Source organism: Dromiciops gliroides, chromosome 1 (assembly GCF_019393635.1).
Source record: "Dromiciops gliroides isolate mDroGli1 chromosome 1, mDroGli1.pri, whole genome shotgun sequence".
NCBI classification, from domain to species: domain Eukaryota; kingdom Metazoa; phylum Chordata; class Mammalia; order Microbiotheria; family Microbiotheriidae; genus Dromiciops; species Dromiciops gliroides.
In genome coordinates, this window is record NC_057861.1 from 211,171,246 (window position 1) to 211,185,651 (window position 14,406).

General features: G+C 35.3%; 1 pseudogene; it reads right to left on the reverse strand.

Annotated features, from left to right (window-relative positions):
- Window positions 1-1,558: 1,558 nt before the first annotated feature.
- LOC122747158 overlaps window positions 1,559-14,406 on the reverse strand; it is a 100,766-nt pseudogene continuing 87,918 nt past the window's right edge.

Here is a 14,406-nt window from a genome sequence, read left to right on the forward strand (position 1 = left end):
AACAAAATGTCCCTTCCAAACTTCAAATTATTTGCGAATTTCCTTCTCCTAATCATGTTGTATTCTCATTATGATTTAGGGGCAGCTAGGTGGTGCAGTGGATAGAGCACCGGCCCTGGATTCAGGAGGACATGAATTCAAATTCTGTCTCAGACAATTAACACTTACTAGCTGTGTGATTCTGGGAAAGTCATTTAACCCCAAATTGCCTCACCACGAAAACAAAAAACAAACAAACAAAAAACCCCAAAACCTATTATGCTTTAATAGATGTTCTCCTCAAAGAATCAAGTATGGAATTAATTTAATAGAAGTTTATATCAGAGAAATGAAGGCCTGTAGTGTAGATTTACATTGCGGGAAGAGAGATTGGGAAGGGGCACAGTTTCCTAAAAAAGCCAGCAGGAATATTTGCAGATGCAGGTGTAATTGAGATTAGCTCCATTAAATCATTCACACCATGATATTAAAGATGGTTCAGGTACCCAAGCTTCCTCTGAGCTCAGAAGCATGCACTTTGTGATTCAGCCTGTCCAACAAGCACTTTCTGCTTTCCTTTAAGCCTAAAATAGATTCTTCCTACTCTAACAGATCTCAGTGTTTTTGGCTTCCCCGTTTACATATTTTCACTGCCTCACTAACCCTGCAGCTATTGAGCATTGTGGGCAAGCTGCCAATTATCAGATGCCTTGCTGTTAGCATCCCACTCAAAATAGCACATATGAAAGATTTGGGTACTTAAAATATACTCAAAATAATATGCTTAAACAACATTAAAGCAATGATACAAGCTGACAAAACAAGGAGTTCCAGAACCATTGCTAACATTTTCATTCATGTTGATATTAATTCATTAGGCCAAAAGTTATGAAAGTTAGGGCAGATCACATGAAATGCCTATAATGATGGGTTTCTGCTTATTTTGAAGCTTGAATAAGGCTTTCTGGAGAAATAGGGTTTGACTGAAAGTCTTCCAAGAACAAACCCTTTTTATGTGTTCTCCTCAGCCATCACTCCTACTCTACTACATAGATCTTGCCTTGAGAGCACAGTTTCCAAGTTGAGAAATCCCCATCTAAATTCACCTGAAATAGGTTTGGTTCAAATGAAAAAAGGTATCACATTTAACTAATTTATGTTATAGTAATCACTTAAATGATAGGCTGTACTAAAACTCTTTCATCATAAGAAACTATTTTAATATTTGATTCAAACATGTAAATACTCTAAATGAAGACTTACTTTTCAAACTCTGGATTGCTTGCTCTATGGAGTCTTTCCATGTTTGACCTCCAAGCACTTAAATAAAGTAGAATAAAAGTCTAACTCATGCACTGAACTCTCAAAATATGTTTTTAAGAGTTCATTTTAAAAAAAAAAACAGTTCATTTGGAAGGGGGCTGAGGCAAGATGGCAGAGAAAAGGCAGTGACTTCTCTGACCTCTCCCTAAAACCCCTCCAAATACTTTCAAATAAGGCCATAGAACAATTGTTGGAGCAGCAGAACCCAACAAAGGACAGGCTGAAATAATTTTTCAGCCAAAGTAAGCTTAGAGGTTCAGCAGGAAAAGTCTGTTACACCAGAGTGAGAGTGTAGCATGCTGAATAGACCCAGCCCCAGCCTTAGTCCCAGAGAACCAGTCCTTGGGAACTTCTGACTGTAGCACATGTGGCCTTTGGTTCAAATGTTCAGGATCTCATTGCTGAATTCTACATCATATGAGTAGAGGTTGTAGTCATGGGAGGGAAAAAACAGGTTGGGAAGCTCCTGTCTCAGTTTCTCATGCATAACAGCTAGATGTTCCTCCATTCTCAGGTTCCCTGATGGGGTATCAGGAACAGGGTGAGGACTTCCAGGGGTCCGGAATGGGATCAGAGCCCCAGGATGGGGGCAAGGCAACTCCTCAAACATGATTCTAAGCCCATCTAGGCAGCCATCATGCAACCCTGGCCCTCGTCCGTCCTCCCCCTTCCCAGAGGGAAGACCCTCCCAGTGTGATATGAAGGTCTGGGACTGAGGAAGGGGCTGTTATGGAACTTGGGGCAAGAGTTGGCTGGAAAGGAGTGAGAGAGGAGGGAGCCAGAGATGTGGAGATGCTGAGGGAGAAGTGACTGTTGGTGAGGTAAGCTACAATGGTAGGAATGGTGGGGCCTGAGTAGGGTGTTGGTCCTAGCCAAGCCAAGTATAATCCTACAAGGGAAAAAATGACCTTTAATGAAATAGAAGACTTCCAATCATTCCTGATAAAAAAGACCGGAACTGTGCAGATACTGTGAGGCCCACCCTGGTAGGCACAGAGGCAGTGGTGGAGCCTCCAGGTGGCTTCCAGGCTTGACTGGTACATGATTTTTGGGAGTGAGGAAGGTGTCTACCAAATCCAGCATCTATTATCCTTTCAACAGGAGTGAACTCACCTGAAGCTGGCTTTGTGAAGGGGAAGGGGAGAGGGGAGAAGGTAAAGAAAGGAAAGGAAAAACCATGATGACATCTTTAAAATAAAGTTAAGGGGTAAGAGGAATGCACTGGAAGAAAGGGAAAGGGAGAGGTGGACTGAGGAAAAGAAGCTTGCATAAAAGAAATAAGAAAAAGCTTATGGAGTAGAGGGGAAGGTGGGGAAGGAGTTGGGGACTGAGTGAACCTTACTCTTATCAGAATTGGCTCAAAAGAGGGAATAACATACACACTCAAGTGGGTATAGTAATATATTTTGCCCTGTGGGAAAGTGGGAGGGTTAGGAGATAGGTGGGAGGTGGGGAGAGGCAAGGAAGGGCAGATTGATGGAGGGGGTCAGTAAAAAGCAAAGCACTTTTGAGGAGGAATAGGGTGTAGGAAGATGGAAAATATAGTAAATATCAAGGGGAGGAAATCAGATGAAGGGTAATACAGTTAGCAATAGTAACTGTGAAAGAATGAGCAGGATGCTATCAGAAGGACATATGAAAAAGGCACACCATCAACAGAGGAAGAACTGATGGTATCTGAATACAGACTGAAGTATAGTTTTATTTGTTAGCTCATCTTTCTAAAGTTATTTTGTCTATTTTCTTTCACAACCTGACCAATGTGAAGATGTTTTGCATAACTGCACATGTATGACTTGCTTGATTTCATACAGAGGGTTAAGGAGGGAGGGAGGAAGAAAATTTAGAACACAAAGTTTAAAAAAAAATCAATGTGAATTAAAAAAAAATTACATGTAACTTGGGGAAAATTCTAAATAACATGAAAATTAAAAAAATTAAGAGTTCATTTAGTGAACAGAACACCATGGAAAGGGTTTTCTTTCTTTTTCAATTCTCTAAGCCTTTTATCTTTCTTTTAATTGTAGGCCATCCATATCCTATGCTTTCCTTGACCTTCCCTAAGAAAAAAAAGAAGAAAAAAAAACTTGATGAATCTTGATTTCTAGTTCCTATATTTTCCTTCCAACTCCCCTTCCTGAAATTCTACCTACTATTTATTTCTATAGTGTTAATCTTAGTAACTATTGTAACAGTTTCAGCAACCCTAATAATAGCAATGAATAACATATAGTGTTTAGTTTGGGCTAGACATTGTGCTAAATATTTAACAATGATATCTCATTTGTTTCTCACAAAAGTTGAGGAAGTAAGTGCTATTATTATCCCTATTTTACAGATGAAGCATCTGAGGCAAAGGTTAAGTGATTTACCCAAGGTCACACATTTAATAAGTATCCAAGATCGTATTTGAACTCAGGTTTTCCTGACTACAGGCCCACTATTAAACCTAGTATTTTCAGCTAGTATAAGTGCAGACTATAACTTGATAACCTCTATCAAATATAGGCATGAGGAGAAAGGTTGTGCCAACTAGCAATATCCCTGGGAAACCATCCAACTAAACATTATGCACTCTGAAGTAGGTAAAACCAGCCTCATAAGCATGTTGATTTTTTTAGCCCCTTCAGAAGAAATATCACTGTCAGTAAATATGCTAGTAACAATGAGGAACCTTTCTGTTTTTCTTGATTTTTAAACACATAGGGTTTTCTTTTGCTATTTATTCCTAAAAGAAAGGTATTTTTTATTATATCTTCATTTTTTTTGCCAATAATATACCAAACTATGTCTGGTGTTCAGATATACATGCAAGAAAAAAAGTGCTTATTTGCATAGTTATAACTCATTGATGTCACATTTTGAAATGCTTTTGGATCACTTGCTTAATGAATGGTCTGAATTCATATGCATCTGTGATTTAAAATGACAGGTGAGGAGGAGTCATGCTATATTATTTACTTACCAAGATTTTAGGACAGATGTGCAGAAGGACTTGAAAATTGCCCATTAATAATGAACCATGAAGAATGGAAAAACTTATTATTGCCCATGACAGAAATATAGTAAGGGAAAAGTCAGGGAAGGTCAAAGTGACATTGATGGATTTTATGAATTAAAGTACGATGAAAATATTGTAACAGGATTTTTAAAAAATGAAATATGGAAAATTTAAAATTCTCTGAAGTATTTTAAATCTCTATGGCTTATTAGTTGTGCCATATCTTCTTTTACATAAGTTTCTTTTTAAAAAGGTTTTGTAAACAGCTACATAAGTTGGAAGATAAATTAAATACTGCAAATATGGGGGCAAACTTCAATGTTTTAGCATTGAAAAATCTGTATATCTTGTAATCAGTATAGAATGTGTAGGCACAAAAGTGCAAGTAGCTCTAAGTATTATGCTTAGGAGTATATTCCTTGCTTTCTATGCCTTACTAAGAGGGGAATTCACTAAATAAAAAATAATTGATCATCCATATTCTGTCCAATCTATCTCCCTTAAATTACTGGACTGGTATATGTGAAGAAATATTAAAAGTTATAAACTTTCATAATCATTTTAGTCTCTTCATAAGACTCCCAGCTGCTCTCCTTTGGATTTCTACATCATGCCCCAAGAAAGTTATTTATCACTGCAGCCCCGAATCTCACACTTTGACAATTCCTTCTTTTTAGATGGTAAGGCTTCTTCCCGAACCTCCATTTAAATTGGGAAGCCAAATCTGCCATATCATTTGTGCACTCCTATGGACTCCTTTGGACTTCTCTACCACATCTTGCCCTTCAATAAATATTATGTGTTTACATGTATACACAGAAGCAACAGATTTATTATTATGTATAATATAATTTATATTTCATATATTTATTATATTCATGTATACTAATATCTACATCTATATATATAATATATAAACATATATACCCACATACATATATATAGCATATGAGACAGAGACAGATACAAAGAGAGAAAGAGAGAAAGACAGACAGACAGACTCTATAGTGCCCTTATTATAAATCAATACAAGAAACATTTGTGGTTAAAACTAGGTAATTTTTACTCTACACCTCCTGTTTCCTCATCTGTAAACTCAAATAATTATATTTAATACCTCACAGGATTTTCTAAGGATCAAAATTAATAATAAATTCTTTGTAAACATTAAAATGTAAAATAAATGCTACCAGTTATTATTACATGTCAGCAATCTTCAACATGGGTCATTATTGCTAGTGTAAGGGTATGGCAATTTACAAAACCAATCAACTCCATCCTACTTAAAGTAAGGGATAAAACAGGTGAAAATACATTTCAATTAATCAAAGTCTTCAAGTGCTTCAAAGGGAGTGGGTGAACTAAGATGACATCCTACAGATATGATATGGTTCTCTTAAGCAAATATTATCATTCCCTATGGGTCAGACAAAAATATTGTTATTCTGGGACCAAGGGATTGGAGCCAGAAGGGAGTAGGTCTGGTCAAGCGTTAGAAAGCAAGTTGTTTGAAGGAGAAAACAGAACATTGGTCCAATCCTTGGCTGGAGGAGGACGTTGTTAATTTTGGAGGATCAAAGGAATTGTATTTTTTTCATCTGCTTTTAGTAGCATTCTAAAAGTAGCGTTGTATTGCAGCAATATCTGCATGGAAAGTCAGGACCATACTGGACAGACACAATGAGGAAAAGCAAATTCAAGGTCCTTAAGGAGAACTGAAGAATAGTTTCAAAATGCCAATGCAGAACTTCTTGAGAATCCCAAGAAGAAGAGTAAATGACTTCTAGAGCTGTGAAGTACCCCTTTGCCTTACATGGGGTCCCTAAGCTTTAGTTTACTTACCCCTGGCTCTCTGTACAAACTTTTGGAAGTATATAAATGAGATTAACTCTCTCTATATAGTTAATTTCACTTAGATAAATGCATATACATATTCACAATACATTTATATGTATATATTATATGTGCATATATATTTGTATATCTATACACGTATAGAAATGTGTAAAATATTTTGTGAAACTTAAAGGGCTATAAAATGCAAAATATTTCACCATCACCATCATAAATGCCTTTGGTTTGAGGAGATCTTTCATACCAGCTATAACACTACACTAAAGTACTTCATTCTAAAAAACTAATTGTCTGGATAACTAAATAATATCAACTGTTAATCATGGGTGGAGGCACACTGGAGGTGATTAGTGAGCCACTGCATGAGAAAGACAACCCCCAACCTTTCAGTAATATCATTAGGGCCTTGAAGGTGTAATGATTGGAATGACGCCACCTACTGGAGACTTGCTGTGGAAAGCTCCACCATGAGGAAAATGCCTCAGAGGCATTGTGGCTTTTCCTTGGCATTAGGAAATGACGTTTGCTCATGGGTGCTGTCTATCAAGGCTACCAGCCAATCAACTTGAGGAGCCTCCTATGGTCTGGGAGGAGACAGGAAGGAGGAAGGGGAGCCTGCACAGAGAGCGCTGGCCTTTTTGGCTTCCTGACTGGATGGTGGTGGCGGCAGAGGACTTCACAGGAAATTTGAAGAAAGATAGGAATGCCAGGCTGTTAGAATTCTGTTCTCAATCTTTTTCTTTCTATTTTCCAATAAACCCTTAAAAACCTAAACTCATTTTATCAGTGATTTTTAGTCAGTTTCCCCCAAACTGGGGGAACAGATTAGAATCCACATTTAGAATCTTAAATTACACAAAGGGAAATACTATCAATATTTGAAGGACTCAAATCCTCAATGCCACTGAGGGATTTTGATGTCTGCTACAGCAATAAGCATCTTAATCAGAGACTAGATAATAAAGGCATTAAAATACATTAACAGGGGCAGCTAGGTGGTGCAGTGGATAGAGCACTGGCCCTGGAGTCAGGAGGATCTGAGTTCAAATACAGCCTCAGACACTTAACACTTACTTGCTGTGTGACCCTAGGCAAGTCACTTAACCCCAATTGCCTCACTAAAAAAAAAAAAAAAACACATTGATAATATAATGGCATCCTGCATAAACCCAGGCAACTTAAAATCCCCAATTAAAGACACTTGCTATGCCTTTGGGTTAATGCCCTTGAGAAGCTTATTTAGCTTGCCCTTTTTGTTTTTCATTTTCTTAAGTGCTAAACTAATGTATGTTTGAGAAAATGTATAAAGGTATAAAGTATATATGTCAACACAATAAGATTTATTCTCATTTCATTAGTATCACTTTAGGATATTATGGCCATTTCATTTGAGTATTTAAAAATACTTAAGGAAGTAATGCATTGTCAAACCTGCTTCCAAATATGTGTGTGTGTTTATAAATTTTTTAGATATTGGAAGCCATTACATTTAAGCTATTGAACTATTTTTTTTTTCCTTTTAAAAGTTATGCCATGTGTTCCATGTGTTCATTCCCATTTATAGTAATGAAAAAATACTGACTTAATGAGAAAAAAATCATTTTCTCAGCACAGATTATGCATTTCTCTATACACAGCCATGACATTTTATGTTATTAGTATTTTTAGTTGCAAAAACCACCACTACTACCACAAACAACAACAGTACAGTGATTCTAAATAAATTCTTAACTGTAACATTGATGTGTGTTGATGGATTCACACTGTTATTCTCTCAGTTATTTGTATCATTATTGTAAGCATTTCTGAATACAGTAACAAATGTAAAAAAAAAAAAAAGATAATTCCACAGTATTCAAAATATGTTAACAAGACAGAGAGTGCATGAGCCCTAGGCTCTCTTTCCACTATAAAGAAGATGCTAGAAATCTCCATTGGGCATAGAGAAGAAAGAGGAAAAGATGAAGAATACTACATGGTCCAAAAATAAACTATCTGCAACTCAATAATTCCTTTAAAATGTGTACAAATTGTGTAACCCGTACTTTTTTTTTTTTTTTTTGGTGAGGCAACTTGGCTTAAGTGAATTGCTTAGGGTCACACAGCTAGTAAGTGTTAAGTGTCTGAGGCTGGATTTAAACTCAGGTCCTGCTGGCTCCAGGGTCAGTGCTCTATCCACTGGGCCACCTAGCTGGCACCCATAATTTTAAAATAATCCAAAGCACAGAACAATGAGGGGCTTGTGAGCTGTTAAATATGAAATGTATATCACAAACCACTTCATTTATAAGCCAGTGGGTTTTTTAAATAAATTAATAAGTCATGTGAAATTCTTTACTTACATAAGGCCATTTAGGAATGCTAAAAGAGGTGTAAGTTTTCATAAATTTTCAATACAATCTATGTTATTTCATGTGGACATTCCATGTAAGTGTTCAATGTGCTTTCCACTCCTAAAACATATATACATACACACATATGTGTGTGTATATATATATATATATTTGCTTTTCCTGTCGTTTGAAGACTGTCTGAAATATACAGAAGAAAAATTGAGATACAAAGTCAAGTGTAGGCCAACCTTCAATTGTATTAAAAATTATTTTTAATTCAACTAGAAACCATTAATACCATTAATGTTTTGAGCATATGAAGAAAAATGCTAATGTATTTTTCATGTGAGTATCATTAGAGGCCATATTAAATTCCTTAGGTCTATTTAAAGTGATTATTTCCTATGCATAATGCTATTACAAACCAAGTAAAACACCTCAAAGCAAATGTGGCTGCCCCATCATTAAAAGCTAAATAGCTGTAAAAGACAGTTTGATTACATGCATGTCCCAGGCATAAGAAATAATAGGCATAGATTTGAGCCCAAATGTTGTCTAATTATCAATCTGAGGTACAAAGTTGAGGAAAATAGAGCAAAAAGATGCTATTAAAATACTTTTGAAATTTCCATTTTCAGTGTGGTATGGTCTTGGAGAGAAAAGCTTGGCAGAAATTATATTTAGTATTAGACCCATACATTTTCTCTAGAGTGTAACAAAATTACATGCAAGCGGGATAGCCAAAGGATGATTGTCTTCTTTCTTTTCTTTTCTTTTTTTTTGCAAACTTAATTATATAATTACTTACTGTGATTTTAGAAGAGTTGAAAATAATATTTTTTCCCATTCATCAGGGATTATAGGTATGGGATATGACTGGGATTCAGTGGTGGGGGCTCAAAATACCAAACTTCCTAGCAATAGTATAGTCAAGGTGACTGTGCAGATGACCATATGACTGTGAATTCAAGATAAAGAAGAAATAATGACAGGATTGAAAGTGCAGGACTGAGGAACACTGAATATAATGAAATTCAGAAAGCAGACTAAGAAGCATTGAATATACTCTGTCTTTCTATTCTCAATATTTTACTTTTCATGGGATAATTTTCAAGAGAAAATCCTGAGTACAGTGGCATGAGAATTACCTAGGACAAAGTAAAATAATTAAGTATTTTGACATACAACAAACCTTATAAAATATGTACATATTTATATAATATTAAAATATGTCTAAATCATTTCAAACTATTTGAAATTGATTGCCAGGTTTTGAAACATATTATCTAAACCTTCATCATGAAACCAAACAGTACATTGAATATTATGTACATGGACCAAAAGCCTATTTTTTTTTCTTGAGTCCAAGCTTGACCATATTCCACCATTTTTAATGGGGTCTAAGTAATATGAATACTAAGGCTTTGGGAATCTATATAGCTATGCATTTTGCACAATTTTCACAAACTTTCAGGAGATATGGTATGGTATATAGTTGTGTTCCACTTTGCAATTTTTTAAAGTATTTCTATGATTCTAAAATAATTATTTTCTCAATATAATAAAGTATTTTCAAGGCTTTACCTTTCCCTCATTTCCATGGTAACAGGGTCATGAAAAAATTTATAAAATTTATCAAAATAATTTCCATGTATTTTTTAGAAATAAAGATACCAAGAATTTATCAATTCCTCTGGATTTCTCTTAACATGGTTTTGATAATATTTTAAATGAAAAAGTGTATCATTTTTAAAAATAATATTTTCTAATCTTTAATAATATTATCTTTGTACTTTCTTGCCAACAAAGACCATTTTATTTTCCTTCATAACAATATTTATTTTTTTCTTGTTCACACTATTTTCCATTTTCAAAAATCTTACATATTATAGAGGAATGAAAAGCAACCATCTACCAGCTTGGCCCTTCTGCAGATCTTTTATTGTTATCTGAAGCTGGATTATACTGTTTTACAACAATAGATAGTAATTTTTTCTTGATTTCTTTTGGTGGTAGTGTTGTTATTTGACTACATTTCCTTTGTAAATCAGTGTGACTGATGCTGTTTCATCATAAACTTAAGTAATCTTTGAAATTTATGACTTCCCCACATCAACAGATGTATCAATAACTCTAAAAGTAATTGAAGTATGTTTAAAGAGATACAACTTTTGTACATTTACTTGGAGTAATATACATTATTGAAAATCACAGAATTAAAAATAGAACAAGAGAAAACAATAAAAATATGTTTATGGAATTAAATTAATTATTCTACTAAAATAAAATTAACTAAAGTTGGGAAAACCAGGCTAACCTAGTTTCATGCATGTTCTGGAGGTGGAGCCAAGATGGCTGAGAAAGTTCTCTCAAATTTTCCCTCCAAACAACTTTAAATAATCCCTCAAAGAAATTCTGAAGTGGCAGAACCCAAAATATGAGGAGGGGAGAGTGAATCAATGTCTTAGCCCAAGAAAACTTAGAAATTAAGCAGGAAAGTTATGTTGCACTGAGGTGAGAGTGGAACAGAATCCAGAACATGCTGCACCAGCGCAGACCTGCCACCAACAAACTAGCAGTAAGCCTGAGGGGGAACTGAATCAGTGGCAGCAGCAGTATCCTCAGGACCTCTCAACCCACAAATAGTAAAGGGGTCCAACAAATGGTCAGAAGGAGAATACAGGGGTCCCTTTGATTTCACTGGGTGCAGGCTTCAATTGCAATGTCCATACTTGAATCTGGGTCATAGTACTGGGTTTCAGTCCCAGAGCCTACCCCCTGGGGTAGTATTATTGTACTACATTAAAGTAATGACAAAAACAAACAAAAACTTGGACATCACCTTTCACGAAATTATCAAGGAAAATTGCTGTGATAATCTAGAATCAGAGGGTAAAATAGAAATTGAAAGAATCCACTGTTCATCTACTGAAAAAGGTCACCAAATAAAAACTCCCAGGAATAGTATAGCCACATTCAAGAGCTCACTTGTTAAGAAGAAAGTATTGCAAGCATCCAAATAAAATAATTTAAATATTGTGGAACCATAGTCAGGGTAACACAAGATTGGAACATTTCTCCATTAAAGGATCAAAGGGCTCAGAATATGATTTTAAGAAGAGGAAAGGAAATAGAATTAAAACCAAGAATTGCCTACCCAGAAAAACAGAGCATAATGCTTCAGGTGGGAAAATGCATATTTATTGAAACAGGGGAATTTCAAAGATTCCAGACAAAAAGAGCAGAGCTGATTAGAAATTTTGGCTTTCAAATATAAGATTTAAGAAAAGCATAAACAGATAACAAGAAAGAAAAATCTAAGAATTCAATAAAGTTACACTGTTTACATTCTTACATGGGAAAATGATACCTATAACTTCTAAAACTTTCATATTATTAAGGCAATTTGAAGAAGTATACAGAGAGGACAATGGTGTGAGTCAAACATGATGGAATGATATGTAAAAAATAATGTTAAGGGGTGAGAAAGAGAAATTTACTGAGAGTAGAATATGGTATATTATCTCAAATAAAAGAGGGATGAAAGAGGGGGAAATGGGAAAAGTTCTGTAGGGGTATGTGAACCTTACTCTCATCAAAATTGGCTCAAATGGAATAACGTACCCTCAGCTGAGTATAGAAATTTATCTTAGCCTACTTAAAAGTAGGAGGTAAATAAGATTAGAGAAGTGGAGCAGTTGATAGAAGGAAGGTTAGATTTAGAAATAGAAAAGTTAGAAGCAAAATACTTTTTTTTTAATGTATAAGGTATTTTATTTTTTCCGTTACATGTAAAGATAGTTCTCAACTTTTGTTTATACAAGCTTTACAATTTCAGATTTTTCTCCCTCCCTCCCCTCCCTCCCCTCCCTCCCCCCTCCCCTAGACAGCAGGTAATCTGATATAGGTTATGTCTATATATCTCTATACATATACATATAGATATAGATATATACACACACATATATATATATATACACATAATAACATTAATCCTATTTCTTCATTAATCCTGTTACAAGAGAAAAAATCAGAGCAGTGATGCAAAACCTCAAAATAGGAAAAAAAAAAACAACAGCACCCAAAACAAAAGAAATAATATTGTTCAATCAGCATCTATACTCCACAGTTCTTTCTTTCTTTTTTTTTCTTGGATTTGGAGATCCGCTTCTATCATGAGTTCCCTGGAACTCTTCTGTACCATTGCATTGGTGAGAAGAATATAGTCCATCACAGTAGGTCAACACTCAATGTTGATGATACTGTGTACAATGTTCTTCTGGTTCTGCTCATCTCACTCATCATCAGCTCACGTAAGACCCTCCAGGTTTCTCTGAACTCTTCCTGCTCATCATTTCTTACAGCACAATAGTATTCCATTGTATTCATATACCACAACTTGTCCAGCCATTCCCCAATTGATGGGCACCCCCTCAACTTCCAATTCCTTGCTACCACGTAAAGAGCAGCTATAAATATTTTTGTACATGTGGGTCCCTTTCCCCCTTCCATGATTTCTTTGGACAAAAGACCTAAAAGTGGGATTGCTGGGTCAAAGGGTATGCACAGCTTTATCGCCCTTTGGGCATAATTCCAAATTGCTCTCCAGAATGGTTGGATCAGCTCACACCTCCACCAACAATGCATTAGTGTTCCAATTTTCCCACAGCCTCTCCAACATTTATTATCTTCCTTTTTTGTCATTTTAGCCAATCTGATAGGTGTCAGGTGGTACCTCAGAGTTGTTTTAATTTGCATCTCTCTAATCATTAGAGATTTAGAGCATTTTTTCATATGGGAATAGATAGCTTTGGTTTCTTCATCAGAAAACTGCCTGTTCATATCCTTTGACCATTTCTGAATTGGGGAATTACTTGGATTCTTATAAATTTGATTTAGTTCCCTATATATTTTAGAGATGAGGCCTTTATCAGAAGTACTGGCCTCAAAAATTGTTTCCCAGCTTTCTGCCTCCCTTCTAATTTGGGATGCATTGCTTCTGTCTGTACAAAAATTTTTTAATTTAATATAATCAAAATCATCCATTTTGCATTTTATAATATGCTCTATCTCTTGTTTGGTCAAAATCTGTTCTCCTTTCCAAAGATCTGATAGGTACACTATTCCTTTCTCTCCTAATTTACCTATGGTATCACCTCTTATGTCTAAATCATGTATCCATTTTGACCTTATTTTAGTATAAGGTGTAAGATGTTGGTCTATGCCTAATTTCTGCCATACTATCTTCCAGTTTTCCCAGCAGTTTTTGTCAAATACTGAGTTCCTATCCCAGAAGCTGGAGTCTTTGGGTTTATCAAACACTACATTACTAGTGTCATTTACTACTGCATTTCCTGAGCCTAGCCTATTCCATTGATCTACCACTCTATTTTTTAGCCAGGACCAGATAGTTTTGATGACTGCCGCTTTATAGTAAAGCTCCAGGTTTGGTACCGCTAACCCACCTTCCTGTGAATTTTTTTTCATTATTTCCCTGGATATTCTTGATTTTTTGTTTTTCCAGATGAATTTTGTTATTATTTTTTCTAGCTGTATAAAATAATTTTTAGGTAATCTGATTGGTATGGCACTGAATAAGTAAATTAATTTAGGCAGTATTGTCATTTTTACTATATTAGCTCTGCCTATCCATGAGCAATTGATATCTTCCCAATTATTTAGATCTGATTTGATTTGTGTGAAGAGTGTTTGGTAGTTGTGTTCATAGAGTTCCTGGGTTTGTCTTGGCAAGTAGACTCCCAAGTATTTTATATTATCTACCGTTACTTTAAATGGAATTTCTCTTTCTATCTCTTGCTGCTGGACTTTGTTGGTCATGTATAGAAATGCTGATGATTTATGTGGATTTATTTTATATCCTGCTACTTTGCTAAAGTTGTTAATTGTTTCAAGTAA